Source organism: Equus quagga, chromosome 13, assembly GCF_021613505.1.
Source record: "Equus quagga isolate Etosha38 chromosome 13, UCLA_HA_Equagga_1.0, whole genome shotgun sequence".
NCBI classification, from domain to species: Eukaryota; Metazoa; Chordata; class Mammalia; order Perissodactyla; family Equidae; genus Equus; species Equus quagga.
Genome location: NC_060279.1, coordinates 69,317,695 through 69,336,021, shown reverse-complemented (window position 1 = coordinate 69,336,021; position 18,327 = coordinate 69,317,695).

Genomic DNA, 18,327 nt, shown 5'->3' with positions numbered 1-18,327 from the left:
ATCTCTAGAACTTACTTATGTTGCACACTTGACAATTTACACCCATTGACTAGCAACTCCCCATTCCCCCCACCCCTCAGCCCCCGATAACCACCATCCTACTCTCTGCCTCTGTGTGTTTGACTATTTTAGATGTCTTATCTAAGTGGAGTTATGCAGTATTTGTCCTTCTGTAACTGGCATATTTCACTTAGCATAATGTGCTCCAGGTCCATCCATGTTGTCGCAAATGGCAGGATTTCATTCTTTTGTAAGGCTGAATAATATTCCATTGTATATATATAGACCACATTTTCTTTATCCATTCATTTGTCAATGGATATCTAGGTTGTTTCCACATCTTGGCTATTGTGACTAGTGCTTCATTGAACATCGGAGTGCTAATATCTCTTTGAGACGCTGATTTCAATTCTTTTGGATAATTACCCAGAAGTGTGATTGCTCGATCATAAATCAGATCTATTTATATACTTTTAAGAAATATCCATACTGTTTTTCAGAGTGACTTTGTTTTAATGGTTTCATGGATATGACACCAAAAGCATAAGCAGCAAAAGCAAAAATAGACAAGTGGGACTTCATCAAACTTAAAAGCTTCTGCACAGCAAAGGAAACCAAAGAATGAAAAGGTAACTTATTAAATAGGATAAAATATTTGCCAACTATGTATCATATCAGATAAGGGATTAATTTCTAAAATATGTAAAGAACTCCTACAACTCTATGGCAAAAAAAGAGGAAAAACCCGTAACAACCTGATTGAAATATGAGCTAAAGACATGAATAGACACTCTCCAAAGAAGACATACAAATTGCCAACAGGTACATAAAAAGATGCTCAGTATCACTAACCATCAGGGAAATGCAAATCAAAACTCCAATGAGCTATCACCTCACACCTGTTAGTCTGGCTACTATCCAAAAAACAAAAGACAACAAGTATTGGCCAGGAAGTGGAGAAAACGGAACTCTTGTAATGTTAATTTACAGTGCACACTACTAAGCTTGTGATTTATTGACCTGTGACTGATACTCATGACACTGGGTTGGTCCACCAGGAAGTTAGTTTTACTGTGTTAGCCCAGTAGTAACGGAGCTTATGAGAGACCTTCGTTCAATTTTAACGTTCTGAGTGCATCCCTCTTTTTTTTGTTCTTTTTTTCGTTCTTATGTAATAGATAACAAGCAATTTTTTTTTTGAGGAAGATTAGCCCTGAGCTAACATCTGCCACCAATCCTCCTCTTTTTGCTGAGGAAGACTGGCCCTGAGCTAACATCCAGGCCCATCCTCTACTTTATATGTGGGACGCCTGCCACAGCATGGCTTGGCAACTGATGTGTAGGTCTGTGCCCCGGATCCAAACTGGCGAACCCCAGTCCGCCAAAGTGGAACGTGTGAACTTAACCGCTGCGCCGGCTCCCCAAAATAATTTTTAATAATTTCGTTTTCTGAATAAAGCAAAACAAGCGCAATTCTTTAGGTTGATATAATACTTTGCTTAAACTATCCTACTTTCAAGAGTGCTCTGAGTATCATTTTTAGCTAGTTATTACATTTATGAAATTAGCACTGAACCATTCTAATAAGTGCTAGATAGTTTCTTATGAAAATTATCAGAAGAGTTGTAAGATTAGAATATATCTTTTATAATTTGTGATAAATAGTATAATCAAATCTGGTTCTAAGCTTTTTTTCAGAGCTTTAATTAGGTTTTATAATTTCCTTGTTACTAAGATTTTGCATACTGTGTAAAACATCAATTATTTTAAGAAGTCAGTGTCAGTAATAAGATGAAACAAGCATTGGAAGAGAATGTTAGAACTACAGGGATTTTAAGAAACCTCTGATCTGAGCTCATTCTACAGAGAAGCTGAGATCCAGAATATGGAAATGAATGGCCCTGGTTGGCTCTTCCTTCAGGCTAAGTGTTGCTGCCTTCTTAGGTGAGGGGTGAGTGGCTCCCATAATGCAGTACCCCAGAGGTAATGCAGGGAGCCTGATATTCATCCATCCTTCATTATGTGTGAGTTCCTGGGAGTCCGCACTTATGTACCTTTTCACGCAGTCCTCACAAAAGTCCAGAGAAAAAGACCTTAGTTTCCTGTTCTAAAGTCCCCACTTTTAATGAGAAAACTGAAACTGAAAATCTGTTGCTGTGGACTGAGTGCATGTGACCCAACCCCCATCAAAGTTCATATGTTGAAGCCCTAACCCCCAAGTGTAGTGGCATTCAGAGATGGGACCTTTGGGAGATAATCAGGATTAGGATGGCTCATTGAGACTGAGACCATCGTGACCAGATTAGAGGCCTTATAAGAAGAGGAAGAGAGAGAGAGCTCGTTCTCTACATGTGCAAGCATCGAGGAAAGGCCATGTGAGGAGGTGGTGAGAAGGAGGCCATCTACAAGCCAGGAAGAGAGCACTCCCCAGAACATGACCATGCTGACACTCTGATCCCAGACATCGAGCCTGTGGAACTGTTGTGTAAGCCTCCTAGTCGCTAGCATTTTGTTATGGCAGCCCAGGCTGACTCACACATCTGTCACATAACTTTCTCAAAGTCGCAAAGATGCTAAGGGCTGACCTGAGCTCCCAAAGCAGATGGATCTCTGTACACTGTGCCAGCCTGTCCCTTGGGGCTTAGAAGGCAAGTTCGGTGAGGCTGTTTAACATTTGCCTTGCCTGTCTATCCCTACTGAAACTATTAACATGCCATTGTACAAAAAATAACATAATTAAGGCTCACGTTAATGGAGCATTTACTATTCCCAGGCGCTGTGCTTAATATTTTATAAAACTTGTCTCATTTAAGTTAATTTCCTGCTTTTCTTTCTTTCTTTTTTTTTTTTTTTGATGAGGAAGATTCGTCCTGAGCTAACATCTGTGCTGATCTTCCTCCACTTTGCATGTGGGACGCCGCCACAGCATGGCTGATGAGTGGATTACGCCCACACTGGGATCTAAACCTGCAAACCTGGGCCACCGAAGCAGAGTACCTGGAACTTTAACCACTAGGCCACAGGACCAGCCCCAATTTCCTGCTTTTCTTACTTGTGGTCTTTCTATTTTCCTTCTCCTGAAAGAGAACACCTTACTCCTACCTTCTTTAGTAATTTCTCATTTCTGATTCATGAGAGACATTACCGTAGGGTCCATAGGGAAGGAAACCCAGTTTATTCAAAGGCTACAGACAAGTATCTTTATGATTTCCTTATAAAAACACCCTCTGTGGACATTATAATTTGTGCAGTCTCATTTCTTCAAAGATTTTTTCTTTTTCCTGAGGAAAATTTGAACTGAACTGACATCTGTGCCAATCTTCCTCTAGTTTTTAGTATGTGGGCCACTAGCACAGCATGGATGCTAACAGAGCGGTGTAGGTCTGAGCCCGGAAACTGAACCCACGCCACTGATGCAAAGTACGCTGAACTTAACCACTAGGCCACCGGGGCTGGCCCCAAAGATTTATTTAAAGAAACTCTACTCTTTAGCACATTTTGATGCTTACTGTGAACCCTAAACTAGGAGAAATTGGGCAAGTTATTATGATAGCTTTATCATTGTTTCAATGTACAGTCTTGAGGAAATCATTTCATTTCTTGATCTTCCCGAATCCTGACATTCATCCATGGCTTCTGCTTATGAGAGACTACCTCAAACAGTAAAATAATGTGTATAAGTGTTTAGCTAGCATCAGTAGTGTTGGAGGACACCCTCTGCAGAACACAGAGTTTCCCTACAAAAAAGCAGAGGATCCCATGCTTGGCTGCTCTTCCTATCTCTCTTCTGCGTGCACTCAGACTTAGCAGCAATGCCTTAGGTTAGCCCCTTACAATCTGGAAAATATAAGTCACTGGCCTGGCAAAGCAATCTTTCAACAAGTTCCTAATGAGAGCCTGTGGAGATATAAGACTGATTAAAATGAAAATGAGGAGATAGAAGAGATCTGAACAGTGTCCCTAAGTAAAGGAAGTCTAATCCATGGAGGAGATTAGAGACTCATCCATATATTCAGTAAACAGGCATTGGTAATGTGTCAGGAGCTGTGCTAGCTGCTGAAGATAGAGCAGTGAGAAAGGGATGGTCCCTAAAGCTTGTGATCCAACGCAGCCTTTCTAGGCAGGGTTCCATGAAACTCTGGGAAATGCTGCTTTCTCCATAGTATACTTCACGTTATCTGTTGGAATGAATTTCATAAAATGATGCCTATGCACTCAATAGTACTCTAGCTTATAGAGTGAAACGAAGAAGGCCTGATGGAGGCCAAAGACATTGTTTAGGAGCATGGGTTTTAGAATCACATAGCTATGGTGTGAATCTCTTTCTTTGCATTACATGTGAAATCTTGAGCGGTTATGTAGCATCCTGAAACCTCAATTTTCTTGTCCACTCAATGGCAGAAGATCCAGTTCCAACCTCATGCTTTTGTTGAGAAGATTAAATAAGATGAATATAAAGTTCTTGCTAGAGTGAAGATGTATAATTCTTGGAAAAAAATTTAGCCATTATTAATATTGTCATAATTATCAGCTGATATAATTTTATCAAAGAGATGACATGGAAAGAATAGTGCTGCCTTACTTTGGGTCACCCCGGAAGTAGACTCTGAGACATGGATTAAGCAGTTTATTTGGAAATTGATTCCAAGGAACATCAGACGAGATCAGGGAAGTAATGTACAGAAGACAGGAAAGCCCCAAAAAAGGCATTATCAAGCATGTCACCACTGTGGGCCACTAGAGCTTAGCCCTGCCAGGCATCAATGAGGAGCACACACCTTGAAGTTACCCTCCTGAAGATGCAAGGGACCTGGGGTGTGTATCCTTCAACTCTGACTCTCCCTCTATCATCAATTCCCTGGCACTTCTGTCCTGCATCCTACTAGGGCAGAGTGGGCTCTAGAGGCCAGAGAAAGCCTTCAGAGAAGGAGATGTAGCTCTGGCAGTTGAAGGTTGGTCTATGTATTGGTTTTCTATAGTAAATTACTACACACTTAGTGACTTAAAACAACACCCACTTATTATCTCACAGTTCTGTAAGTTGGAAGTCCAATTTAAATATTCAATTTGTAGAGTCAACTGTTTTAACAGCCAACAGAAACCTTAAAATTGATTGCAGAAAATAGAAGCACAGTATAATAAATAGCATGTTACCATAGACTGATTACCCAAATGGGACAAGGAAATTTGAGTAAGAAGGAGGTGGCGCTACCTGCTGTGTTCCTTGGTCCTGGAGACTTTCGTTGTTTCATCTGACTACACCAAAATGTAGCCTCTGCGAGGCTTTTATAATGCATCCAGAAGCACATTTTTTGCTTCATAAATGCTGGTTAACATTCTCATACTCATGTCAATTATTAGAATGAAAAAACTATGTGTTTCATTTTATATCTAAAGATTTTGTATATATCATCCATTCTGTTGACCTTATATTTGCTTCCAGGAATGTACTAAGGAAGATGTCAATGGTTTTCATCCAAGGCCTCCTAGGGCTTAACCCTTTGCTGGAAACTTTCTCTCATAATAAAGAGTTCACTTGGTATGCTCCCTTATCCTTCCATGAATGTCTGATGTATACTGATTTATCAGCTTGTTTTGTTGGTTTCTTATTCCTCCTCATGAAAAAATTCTGGAATGGAACCACCACTGCAGCAATAAGTACAAAGAAGAAAGAAGAATAAGACTGCAAGCCACAGAAACATTGCCAAGCTCCCAGCTAATTTTATCCCAGGAGGGAAAACAAAGCAAAAACTGCTCTTAAAGTAAAAGTAAATACAATGCCAGAATACTGAATTGAAGTTTGTTCAAAGATGTGCTTATTTGTCTATAAGCTTCCCTTTCATACATGTGTAAGGTTGTTAGTAAGAAGCAAGGCTAGTGAAAAACATTCACTCTCTAATATGTTATCTCAGATTTCTTTATTGCTTTAAACTTTATTTCCAAACAATGCAGACCCCGATTCAAGAGGCATATTAAACAACACTATCCTAGGTTTTTCTCCTTTTGTGTTTTGTAATATTATAACTAGATGTGCCTGAGAGGTGGGGACTATGTTATCTACAATTATATTTTGTTTACAATATAAGAAACCTTTTGAGAAGTTAAACATAATATCCTTTGTAATTAACTAGGTTCTCTTTAGAAATTGAACTTAATTGAAAGAACATGCAAACTGATTAGCAAGTGGCCAAACTAAACACATCTAGACTAAAGCATCATCAGCGTGTCCTCTTGGGATGTGCTTTATTTTTCATTAGACAAGTTTCCTCTGCAGCCTTATTTTGTTGATTAGGAGCTACCAGGTAACCTAAAAGAACCTATATTTATGTGTATGTTGAACCCAACGTGTGACCCATTCAAACAAATGTCCCTGCATGTGAAGCTGCCAAGAGTGAAGTAAAGAACTTGCTGTATTTTATGTCGCTAATAGCAAAGTAATAATTAGGCAACATTTCTCCCTTCTTTGTTTCATAATTGATTTTTTTTTGTATTTCCGCGTTTTTAATCATTCATGATCCCTCAAGGGAAAAAAGGGCATTCTAAAGAAAGGTTCCTTGCTGAGAAGTGAAAATACAATCACAAAACCCTCTGGCTATACTTGTTCTTTTGTATTTTTTTTTTTAGTTACTCAGAACTAAACTTTCTTGTTGACATAGTATTGTATATGCCACACTGCACATTTGTGGGTGTAAAATGGCAGTGTGAATGGTGAAGGAGGAACGCTATTGTAATAATGTGACAAATACTCTGTCAACGCCAAGTTTGAGAACTCAGGTGTCCCTCACTCGCAGGCTCGCTTTTTAGACTGTCCTGGGACCTTCTCTAGTGGCATATCCAGTAAATGTGGTAATCACAGGACTTCCATCAGGGTTTATCCTAAAATTTAGCAGCAGAAAATCTCTCTTTTGAAGAGCAGGCCTGCTTTCCTTAATTGGCTAGTAGGTGATCTACCAGCTAGTAGGTAGTAGAGGGTCCACCTGAAAACAATTTATTTTAATTTTCCATCAGAAAAATTATATTAGACTAGGATTTTCTATATTTAACCTCATCTAAACCTACAGCATTTTGATCTACTTCTATTTTTAGGCTTTTACAGTGTGGGGAGGAAAGTGTTTTATATATGTATTCTTATAGAAAAAAATATATATCTAGAGAGAGATTTTCAGTTGTAAATCATCTTAAGGTAAACTTGAGGTTCTGTGAAGTACAGGACATCAATTATGATGCCCCACAAGTTAAGGTTTCATGAGCAAATAATTGAAGACCAAACACAAGAACCACAAGAGGGATTCGACTTGGAAATAATAGCCGTCTGGCCCAGCAACCTGCTGCTTTGGAAATTAAATTTTCAAGAAGAGCAACTATGATGTTTGACTGGGACCTAAGCTTGAGCCAATTTTGCATTAACTCAGCTTCCCCTTTTCTCCAGAAGTAGGTTGACAGATAAGCTTGAGAGGCATGTTACCATGTCCTTTGAGGAATGTAACTAGCCCAACTAAGGAAGAAGGTAAAGGGAGAACTCTTAACCCATGCCTTCCACAGAATTATCTGTGGCGCTGATCTGAAGTCAAAGCCTGTAAAACATCTGGAGTCTTCCCTCTCTCCTTGTTTTTATCTGTACTTCAGGGTTAGATTTGACCTATAATTAGGAACTCGTAGGGTATAACATGGATGAAGGTGGGTTGTGCTGTTGACGGATTCACTTCTCCAAAGGTGATCTGGATCATTGATGTCACTGACAGTTATGGGACAGGGAGCAATTGTCATAGCTGTGCTTACGGAAGAATCATTTCATTTGTGTATTTTCCAGTGACCATTGTTCAAGTCAGAGAAGAAAAGAAAATATTAGGATTATCATGTTTGCCTTAGTCCTTCTCCAAATCTGCCATGTTTGTGGGAGCATGGTCTCCTAGGCCAGCCGTCACCAAATCTCTATGATTCTCCCTTCTTCATCTTGCTGCACAGAACTTTGCAACCCACCCAGTAGCCCCTTGCAGAGAGCTGGGAATCTTCCAAAACTGAGCCTTACTGAGCTCCTCAACCCAGAAGGCAAAATCCAGTGAGAAATTATGTGCAAAAGAAAACATTCCAAGTGGACCAATGTGTAATTTAGGACACATTTGGCATAATTACATGATGTAGCTTTGAATAGCATCACATTTCATTGTTATTACACCCTATCTATGCTGTTTTGTTCCCTCAACATTCAAAGTTCCAAGTGATACCGTTGGCAGTCCTTTTTTTCCCTCCACACATACCAAGCCATGAAGTAAAAAAATCAAAGCTGTATCTCACATCTTTCCTTTTATTCCAGCTCTCACCAGGTTGGTTCAGGGCATTATCATTGCCTAGTTGGAGGATCGTACTGGCCTCTCGATTGTACACAGCCTTCAGAGATTTTCGTTAACTTTAAACACTTGAAAGTTACTTACCTAATTCATTTATTCAATGTAATATTCATTGAACAGCAACTGTCACATACTCTGCAACATACTGGGGATAAAATGAATAGATGAGATGAGAACTACACCTTTAAGGACAACTAGCAAGGTGACAGTTTTGAATGCACTTAGAGAAAGAAATACATATTTTTCAAATTTTAGTATAAGATTTATGATGTGGGAACTGGACATAAATGTGAGGAGTCAGGCCTGGAGGCTTGGTAAGAGAGAATGGGACATAAAGGGGATTTGGACACCAGGGCAGAGAAGAGACATGACATCGCCAGGACATTGGGACGGGAGCCCAGGGCCATGGGTGCCCAGGAAGGTTCCCACATTCGTGATGTAGGGTTGTTGCAAGGGTTGAAAATGATAAGTATTACTTTAAAATGTGGCTAGTTCCTCTGTCTCTGCCTCCATTCCTGCCTGAAATCTCTGGTTACGTTAGCTGGAAGATCCAAGGAGATGCTGAATTGACTTAAGCTCCTCCCTCCTTAGAAGAGCAACATTGTGGAGGTTCTCACGTCCCCCCCTCTGTCTTCTGTGGTGAGCCAGCTGTGACCAATAATTGCTGCTGACAAGGATTCTGGAACAGTCATCAGGGTAATAAGGCCTTAGAAGCTGTTAGTGAGATCCACCCTGATGTTCTTTCACTACAGGAATGTATCTAAAACAAATTAAACATGAGTTTTTAGATGAAGTAGTTCATCTATGGCCATCAGATCAGAATTACAAGGAACAGTCAGAATCCAGTATATTCATATTCTTTTCATGGTTTCCTTTAGATTGTTCTAGAATAAAATTAGATTGAGTCAAACCATATCATAGCTTTACCAGAGAAAACTCTACTTTCAGCGCTTTTCAAGGCTCTGAAAAGTTTGCTGGGGCTCAAGAGAGTATATCTGCACATATGGCTTCTCTTTATCACTCCCAGAACTGCCACTCGGATTTCCATTTTAGATTATCTGGGGTGTAGAGATCCCGTTATTTCTGCACTACCACTTCTTAAAGATGTGAAATAGCTCTCATCACAGCTCCGAAATTAGAACACCAAAAACAGAACTAATGAAACCACGGGCATCTTGAAATCAGGAAAAATAGATGAAATGGCTTATTTTGTTCTTAAAATAATTACTAAAATGTTTCCTATGACATTGGGGCCTGTTAATTAAAAAGAGGCTTTATCCCTTTACTTATCTTATTTTTTCCTGTATAGTTTATAAATGAATACAAAGTTCTTGTTCTTCCTATATTTTCTCAGATACTCATTATCTTGTATTAATTCAGGTTTTGGTTGAGGAAATCATATTATTTTTTCAACAATAAATGTTTGTCATATACTTTTCACAAAAGCAATTGCCTCAATTTTTATGATTCATAATGTAGTGGGTGAAGGAGACAGTAAATAGATATTAGACTGTTAAAATAAATTGCGATGGCTTCTATCTCTATTCTAAACATAACTCTGAAAGGAGACGATTGTTAAAACGTATGAACACACGTGTGTGTGTATGTGTGTGTGTTTAGCCATTTTGAAAAGAAAGCTTCTGTATTGGAGTCAGGGCTGGGGAGCTAAGGCTGGGAGTTGCTGAATAGCTCTCATGTCCCTCCCAGCTCTGCCCTCAGCCCCTACAGACCCAAAGGGAAGAGGAAGAAAAGAATGACGATCAGGAGAAAGAGCAGACATACGTGAAAATAGGGATGTGTGTTTGTGCTTGTGTGTTGTGATGTTGGGTGGTAGAGATTAAATAAATAAAAACCATTGACTAAAATAAAAGGAGCTCTTTTTCCTTGTCTCACCTTATTTCACACCTTGAATAAAAAAGTCCATGGTATGTGAAAGTCTACTCTATTTACTTTGTGAACGTGGACACTATAAATTATTTGGGAACAGAATAATGTTGAGATAATTGAATAAATATATTCAGACATCTCAGAAGCCTAATAACCTGGTTTTCATACAAAGACCAACAAGACTTAATTTACAAAATAAGACATAAGTTTGGAGGAGGAAAAGGCTTGGATTCTTAACATAAAATTTTTCTTTTAAGTTGTATAGTGGAAAAAGAGTTAGGAAAGAGGATTTACAGTTTAAAGGACATAGATTGCCAGGAAGTAAGTCAAAGGCAAGAATCTAGTACCTCCTTTTTGATGTGACCTTTCCATGTGTCCTCATGACTTACTCCCACCCCCAAATTCAATTGTGTATTTGACCTAAGGCAACATCCAAAAAGCTTTGCATAGCATTGGAGAAAGCAAACCTTCTTTTAAGACTTGTGCTTCCTGACAGACAACTAGCACCATTGTCTTGCAGATTCTGAATACAATGTGACTTCTTGGCAAGCATCCCTTCTTTCTCCCTCTTTCTCCATTTGATTGTTAAATTAACACCTGTGTGTGTGCATACCCCAGCATATGTAAAAGGGCACACCTTTTCTAGGAAGAAGAGTATTAGCTGCCTGAAGGCCAAGTAAATGTCCAGAGGAGCAAATCTCAAGGGACATTTCCTAGAGAAAGGTGAATACAGTCTTGAAACTTTCATCTTATTCTTCACACAGGTGATAACATACTGTTAATACTGTCATTTAAGCTGTTGCCTGCTCAGTTGTCTGAAAAAGAGGAATATAGTTCTGTCTGAATGAGGAAATTATATACAAGAAAAGGAAATCTACCAATCACACATTGGGTGTAGGGCTACCATTTAAAGTATCTGCCAGTACAACTTAGGAAATGTGCTCAGAAGCTGCCCTTTGACTATTGTCTTTCACGTGTCCAAACCTAAGGAGACAGCATGGAAGCATTTGCATCCATTGGTATCACTCTGTAAAGAGTTTGCATTGAATATACATCCTACAATGAACCCCTCTTCCTGTCACATGTCAAGTCTAAAATCAGGAAATAATTATGACTTCCATTCTTCATTGTGTTTTGCCGCTGATGGGAATTATATATATCTCTATCTATGCACCTATGTACCTACATCCAATCCACCTCTATGTATGTATCTATCTATCTGTCTATCTCTCTGTCATCTATCCTCTCTTGAAGGAGTTCTTTCCTGAAAATATATTAGAGTTCTGTGAATAATATTCAGATGCAAATTAGAGACTTAATTGTTTCATGCTCTGTAAGCAGCACAAACATTTTTTTGACCTAATTGATTGTGTGCATACAATAACTAAAAAAAATTTAAATAACTGGTTCCATTGCTGAGTTTCATTGTTTTTCTTTGAAAAGTACACATTGTAATGTTTTTCCTGGCACTCAACAAATTGTCTTTATTAGCAAAGTTTTCCCAAGATAATTAATAGATATTTGTTCCACAATACTGTGGAGCAGATGATGTAAAATTTCCCTAATCATTTTTAAACTGATCCGTGATCCTCTCTGACAGGATTCTCTAGAAGTGAAATATCAGATATATTTTGAGGTTCCCTCCCTCACACCAGGGTCTTGCAGATTTTCCGGGGGCTTTCCTGTGAGAGAAAATCTGATATGCCTGTCTTTAGTTCATGGTTGGGACTGTGACACTGTTGACTCTGTGCCAAAGGATGGAGGCCTCTATCAGTCTCAATCTGGCATTTCCACCTACCGTAGAAAGCCCACAAAGTCAAGCAAATTACCCCAATATGGAAATGCCATATAGAATTACCCAAGCTAATACATTGCTAAAACATATTTTTCATAAAGAATACATGGTATTCATAGAGCCTGGTTTCACTGCCACTGTGTGTGTTAATCATAACTCTCAGAAAGATGCTGGTGAACTGGAAAGATGCATGAGAGTTGAGCTTCTCCACATACCCCCTTCTGTTATACTTCAAATGTAGGTTTCCATGGGTGAAAGTTAGATCAGTCATCATCAGCCTCTGTACCTATGGCATGATTTCTAGAAAAGTGAGCATGCTATAGCAACTTAGTGACATCCATTGTCTTACTTCTGAAAATGAGTTTGGGAACTGACACGGCACTCTGATGTGCTTATCAACCACCATGTGCTCATTTTGTATTTAACATGCACTGGATGTTGAGCCCATTTGACGACATGGAGAAGACTGAGAGATAGAAGTGTAGAGGTACACCTGGGGCTAGAAGTTTGAGATGCCAACAAAGATCTGGGTGAGAAGTCACGTATGCAGTTGGATGGAAGGGTCCTAAGCTTTGAGAAGTAATCAGGGCTGGGAATATAGAGATGATATTTAGAGCTATGACTTGATTAATTCTTATAGAGAGCGTATAGATGGAGAAGAAAACTGAACCCAAAACCTTAGGACAAACCAGCATGTAAAGGTCATATGAAAAGAATAAGCCAACCAATGAGAGTGAGCAGGAGTGGATGTGAGGCAAAACCAGGAGCATGATGAATAAAACAAAGAGAAGACATTTTAATGGAATATAACAGAATGGATATAACTATAAAAAGAGCATAGTACTGCTACATTTATTTTAATTGATTAATTATACTTAATTATTTCTTACTGGTAAATATATTCTACTAATTAAGCTTTGCATTTTGACTTCTTTTAATTTAACAGAAGCATTTTCTCTGCATCCGTAATGATGATGCCATAAAGTTTCATCTTCAGGAAATTAATTAAATAGTGAGACATGTTGGAGATGAGTCCATTTCCAGATAAATAGCCCCTGTTTTAGAAATAAATTATCATACTCAACAATTATTACTGCAAGTATTTGAAAATTCCAAGTGACTATATTCAAAAATTCTCACCAGTCTAAAGCTTTTCAACAAATTATCAGGTCCCTTATTTACATAATATATTCAAGAAAATGTGCAAGTATGACAAGGAAGCACTTCCTGTAGAGAGGGCGAAGAGCAGGTGAGCGTCATAAATGATTTGTGAAAGCTTATAGAAACAAATTTTAGTTTGAATGTTCATTGAATTAAGATTTTACTTTAAAGTTTGTCTAAAAATGAAAACCACTGGAATTTTTATCTTTCCAATGTGTGGGTTTTCAATTAGCTACTGTGTAAACAGGTAATCAAGATATTAGCATGGGTCAAAAAGCCAGTAAACAACTATACTCAGAAAGAAGAGGTGTGGTCTTTCCTTTTGTTCCAGTTCTTGTTCTCTATGCCTGGGCCTTTCTCGAGCACCCTCAGAATCAACTAAGGGTCACCATGGACCAAAGAGGAGCTGCCTGATGTCCTGTCCATCTCTTACACCTCCGCTCAGTCCCTCAAGAGCTAATCACTTGGTTTCCCATGAGGTGAATGAAGGTATTACACTATGAAGATGTCAGATTCTTCTCAATTTTAACCATTTGAGCCCCTAGCAATAACTAAATAAGGAATAACCACTAATTTAATGATGATGAAGCCAGATTAATTATGATTAATTATGATACAAATCTACAAACTCTACTTGTTCTCAGTTGTCATTGAGTGGTATAAGCACTTATGATAATATATATGCTGAAGAGTCAGAAAGTAGTCACCACTGAAAATAAAGACGAACAGAAAATACAAGAGAAAACAAACTGTACACCAGAATGTGATATCTTCCTGCATCCTAACTGTTTTCCCAGAAACCCACTCCATAATAAGCTTACTCTATGAATTACAAACTCTTGCGTGGCATAGTCTATTTTCTAGAGCACATTTAAAACTGCCTATGGCTCTGTGGAGAAATGTCTGACTCTTGGTCTGGGGTAGAAAATATAAGATGAGCCTGGAGGATCTAGTAGTGCCAGAAAGTAAGGAATTGCTAAAGAAAAAAGGATGAGGCAACCCGAAAGGACATAGGAGTCAACCTGAAAGAGCTCCCAATGGCCAAAGTTGGAAAATTATGAGCAACAAAATAAATTATGACAGTATTTTATTATAACTCAAACAATAAAATAAGTATCTGAGTCAGTGCTGATGTAAATAAATGATTGAATAAATAAATCAATGTGGGAGAAGAGATGAATCTTCCTTAGAGAAGAATTCCAATTAATTCTTCTCCTCTGGGACAGATACATCTTCTACAGGTGGAATAACAGTTTCCCTCCTGCTGAGTGTGGGCTGGATTTAATCACCAGCTTTGAAAGAAGAAAATATAGAAAGGGAAAAAGGGAAATTTTATGGTAAGAAACCTAGCATTGATCAAGCTTAACATCACCATTGAAAAGTCATGTTGATGTCATCAGTGTCTTCCTATGATTAGGGTCAGTTACCTCTGCAAGTACGGTACTCATTTCTGTATCTTTTGAGATACACTATACAGTGTCTTTTTCTGCTACAGATCCTTCTAGTACCATGAGGTCTGTTGAATCATATGGCTGAAGAGGCAAGGCTATGTATGCCTCGGTCTGGATCAGCTGCAGCAAATTGTTTTCCTCAGGACACACTCAAAATTAAAAGTCACCCACGTAACCCAAAAAGTGGGTCCGAGCATCATCCTCCAGTGTGGAGTATGCAAAACTTGAAGAAGTCTATCACATGTGATCCTTTCTTTGTTGTAAAAGATGCAATGTGCAATAATTTTCTTTTATTTTCGGGAGATGTGCTGGCAATCTCCTGAATCTTTGTAGAGTTTCTCTCCTACTATCAGGCCATCTAGAGTATTTGCTTCTTTTTGCTCTACAGATTAATATGGTGTCATGAATGTACTAAAGTGATGTTCTGCAGAATATCCAGTGTGGCATGACACCTTAAGACCATGTTGTGATGGAGAGCAGGAGAATGAACTCCCTGAGAGAAGCTGCCTCCATGAGCTGAGGGCGATGCCCAGAGTGGGGATGGTATACATAATGCATGAGTGGCCAAAACCGGGAGTGGTTGGGGGATGGATGCACTGGGGACCTGGAAGGGCACCAATTATACTTGTAATGAATACCATGAATAGAAAGAAGCTTAAAAAAAAAAAAGACACAAGAGACAGAAAATGAATCATCCATGAATTAAAATGCAGAAGATATTTTAGACAAATGACTGACAATTAATTTGTTATAATATCAAAAAGAGAGAAACCATTTACTTGTGGTTCAATGAGCCATGATAAATTTCATGAAGTTTCATTTATATTTACACTTGTAGAATGTGGATTGCATATGACATCATTCTAAAGCCAGTAACTGGAGTGAAAAATCAGAGACACAATATAAATTAAAGCTTTAAAAACAGTTCAGTTTTCTGATTGCAAATATTTTGTGTTTTGAAAATCCTCCTGCAAAGACAAACTTAAATTGTCAAGCCACATTTCAAAGTGGCTAATACCCAGATCAAAAACCTTTTTCAAGTTTTTATCAAATACAACTCGGAGAGAATTGCCTTTATAACTTCTATAGTTGTCTCAATGGGTACATTACTGGAAGGATCAATGATGTCCACGTAATTGAGCAGAAACACTCAGTTCTCTGGATATTCTAAGCATCCTTAACGTCGATGAAGACAATGAAATAATAAAATGACAGTTTAAATGTGCAAGTCTCAGACATAGGATGAGAATTTAGTTGCTGAGTAATTTTAGGGCTGAAGACGATTTTTACACTGGTTTGTTGACCATTTTAGTGAGCCTCGTTAGGTAGTATGTACGAACTCCTTCGGAGTAGCTGGGACTTTGTTAATGACTGCAAAGGATATGGCAAAGCTTTGTGTAACAGCTGGACCACAGTAAGTGCTTTGGCATGTGACATGTTGGCAGAAGGAGAGTGTGCAAATTCAAGCCTAGGCCTTAAGAGGCTTTGTGTATTTCCACCTGTCCTTTTTTGTGTTAGCCTTTGCCGTGAGAGGAACAAGCTATAGCTATCATCATCCAAGAAAGATGCAAGACACGTGGAGCAGAACCACCCCAGCTGCTGTAGCCTGAAGCATAACGGCTCAGCTGAGCTCAGCCTAGATCAGCCAAACCCCAGCTGACCTTAAGATCCAGGAAAATAAATGCTTATTTCTGCATGCCTCTGAGCGTTACTGGTCATTTTTCATGACCAAGTTTTGCATGTGCCCATGCCCCACCCTGGTCTTTTACTCTGGGTCTAAATTTCCTTTGTCTCTTTCTCTTTCCATCCTGCCTCTGCTTAGGTTGCAGTACCATCAATGGGAGTATAGCTATCTCAGGCTGTAGGACCACCACCATCTTTCCTGACTGCGCATGCTTTGCTCCTGAATCTGGTACAAATTACGTCTGTAAGTGTCCACAAGAATCAGTCGCAGAGTGAGAAATTGAACTAATTATCCAATTAATATGATGCTAAAGATTAATTTTCCTGCCTATGATCTGTGTGGTGACTGGAAAGTGGATGACATTTAGTGAGTACCTACTATGTGTGTGTAGGACATTTTGCTGTGGTCTCTAATGCCCAGCAACTCAATTAATCCTTAGAATAAATGTTAACATGGGTATTATCACTCTCAGAAGAGACTCAAAACTCAAAGGTTATGTTACTTGCTAAAGATCACCCATCTGGGAACTGGTGGACTGAGCGCAGACCCAGGACCATCTGGTGCCAAATCACATTTTTTCCCACTATTCCAGTATGTCTAACTTCCCAATGATGGTGTAATGATTCTAATTTACTAAAATCTCCAATACATTTAATTACATAAGTGTCATAACAAAATGAGATAGAGCAGGACATGTTAATCTCCATTTTTTTTTCAATAAAATGATACATGTAAATAATATATCCCAATATCTGGTTCTTAATTGTTAGCTACCACTAAGGGTTAGCCTTCCTCACACTTATCAAAAATATTGCTAATGCAGATGAAAATAAATATGTGAGAAGAAAATGTTGTTCCCAAGCCATTTACTTTGGCTTGCACCGGAGAAGACATAGATCCTTAACAATGTGATAAATGTATCCCCTGATGACCTAACATAAGACATGATGTAAACTGATGGCTGACACTAGGATGGCACTGACTGAGTGCCAGGAAAACAACTGTGTGCTCTATGTATTAACTCATCTAATCATCAGATACCCTATTCTTTCAGTGTACTTTTACTAACCCACTTTTCCAAGTTGGAAAACTAGCCACAGAGAGGTTAAATCACTTTTCCAATCATGCATAGCTAGAAGCGGCAGGAGTAGGACTGAGAACCAGATGTCCTCAGTTCACAGACTCTTATCTTAATAGCTATTCTTTGACTTTTCCCCTTCCTGAATGGGATTTTCTGCAAAAAAAAGAAAAAGGGAAAGATAGGAATAGGAATGGAACAAACCCACAGCAAATATCATTCTCAATGGAGAAAAACTGAAAGCTATCCTTCTAAGAACAGGAACCAGACAAGTATGCCCACTGTCACCACTCTTATTTAACATAGTATTGGAAGTCCTAGCCAGAGCAATCAGGCAAGAAAAAGAAATAAAAGGGATCCACATTGGAAAAGAAGAAGTGAAACTGTCACTCTTTGTAGACATGATTTTATATGTAGAAAACCCTAAAGATTCCACTAAAAAACTTTTAGAAACAGTAAAGGAATACAATCAAGTCGCAGGATACAAAATCAACTTACAAAAATCGGTTGTGTTTCTCTACACTAACAACAAAGTAGCAGAAAGAGAAATTAAGAATACAATTGCAACAAAAAGAATAAAATACCTTGGAGTAAACTTAACCAAAGAGGTGAAAGATCTGTACACCGAAAACTATAAAACATTGTTGAAAGAAATTGAAGAAGACACAAAGAAATGGAAAGATATTTCGTGCTCTTGGATTGGACGAATTAACACCATTAAAAGGTCCATACTTCCTAAAGCAATCTATAGATTCAAGGCAATCCCTATCAAAGTTCCAACAACGTTTTTCACAGAAATAGAACAAAGAATCCTAAAATTTATGTGGAACAACAAAAGACCCTGAATAGTCAAAGAGCCAAAGGATTCCTGAGAAAAAAGAACAAAGCTGGAGGTATCATACTCCCTGATTTCTTTTTTTTTT